This window comes from Propithecus coquereli, unplaced genomic scaffold, assembly GCF_000956105.1.
Source record: "Propithecus coquereli isolate 6110/MARCELLA unplaced genomic scaffold, Pcoq_1.0 Scaffold129, whole genome shotgun sequence".
NCBI classification, from domain to species: Eukaryota; Metazoa; Chordata; class Mammalia; order Primates; family Indriidae; genus Propithecus; species Propithecus coquereli.
Window position 1 is genome coordinate 1208101 of NW_012137080.1, and position 1752 is coordinate 1209852.

The window sequence follows — 1752 nt, forward strand, 5'->3', positions numbered from 1 at the left end:
TGTGAGCTAGGATGACGCCACAGCACTCTAGCCCAGGCAAAAGAGTGAGACTCTGTCTCAAAAAAAAAAAAAAAAAAAAGAAATGATTCTTCTAAATCAGATGCCCTGAAACCATCGTGAAGGGAGAACTCACAGTATCATGGCCACCACTCCGCGCAACTCCAGAGGATGCCATTGACACGAGTCTGTTTGAACTCCTGGACTTGTGCTGTGTACCGTGTGTGCAGCTCTGCTTAATCATAAAGCTTTAAAAAAAAAATTCACTAGATAACAAGAAGTTCATATTGCAGTGAATTCCCTAACTTGCTTTTGTTAAAAGGAAGCTCTGAATATAACTACTCTTAAAGCACTTTTAAGTGTGGTTGCTCTAAAATGTTCTCTTCCTGTCCTTCTCTTTTGCTTAATATTTTTTGCAGGTATTAATATTCTAGGCTTATTTTATTATATTTTCTGTAAACCAGTGGATCTTCAGTGGAGGGGGACAGGCATAATGGAATTACTTGGGAAGTGTTTTCAAAATATACCTGCCCAATCTATCAACAGGAGTATAGATAAACTGTGATCTGTTCACATGATGGAATCTACTCTGCAATAAAAGGAATACACTGATACATTCAGTAACATGCATCTCAGAACATTATATTAGAGAAGCCAGATCCCCCATATATTATATACATATAGAAATACTATATGATCCCATTTATATGAAGTTTGAGAACTAGCAAAACAAATCTATGATGGTAGAAATCATCACCAGGGAGGGGCTATACTGACTGAAAAGTCACACAGGGGAATTTCTTAAAGTGATGGACATTTTCTGTACCTTGACCTGGGTGGTGGTCATATGGATATATACATATCAAAAAGTCCTCAAGCTGTATGTGCACTCAAGATTTGTTTTTACTGAATGTGAATAGTATCTCAATAAAATATTGTCTAAAAATATTATACACACATACCCCTCAACCCATCTCTACCCTAGCCTCAGGGAATAAGATATGGGAGCAGGAGATTCAGAGAAGATGAGTGTTTTGTAAAAGCTCCCCACTTCCCTCCAATACTCGAAGCTGCCAAACATCCTTTCAGGAATTGGAATTAGGCTGGGGATATATAAGGGTTGTCCGGAAGGTATCCAGCCATGTACCCATTCTTGTTATATTAACAAAGGCTGGATACTTTCCAGACAGTCCCCGTATATAAATACAACTTTAAAATTTGTAGAAAGCCCCTAGACTTCATCAAAGTGTTCTTAAAGAAGCCTGCTTACTTTCCAGTTTGCTTTGATTGGAGACCTTGTTCTTTCAGCGATTTCAATGTCTTTGAAGGTATAAAAGACATTAATGAGAGGGACATATTGGGTGGGGGTGGGAGGAGTCATGGAGGCCCAAGAGATTCTGCTTGGTATTTATAGTTTGAGTCAGGCCTAGAAGTCAAAACATTCCTTTGGGAAATTTAATATCGACAAGTTCCTAAAATCGCAAAGCTTTAAAGTAAACGTGTAGTGATGCGTTCAGGCCCAATCTCGTTAACCAAACTCCTGTTCACCCTGATGCTGAGTAAGGAGAGTTGAGCGAGACACAGACTTAGGAAACGGGTTGCTTTTTTTCTTTTTTGAAAGAAACTTGTGACTAGCTTTTACATATTTATCCAGAGAATGTAAGGTTTTTTTTAACCTCAAGTTGTACTTTCTATTTAAAAAAATATTTGTATTGCCTTTCTGTGATCTAAAGAAAAAGAAATGTGGCTGGTCAG

At 38.0% G+C, this 1752-nt stretch overlaps 1 protein-coding gene across 1 annotated transcript in view; it reads left to right on the forward strand.

Moving 5' to 3' along the window:
• PTPN14 (protein tyrosine phosphatase, non-receptor type 14) overlaps positions 1-1752 on the forward strand; it is a 193447-nt gene that overhangs the window by 2497 nt on the left and 189198 nt on the right. The gene's annotated exons all lie outside the window — the stretch shown is intronic.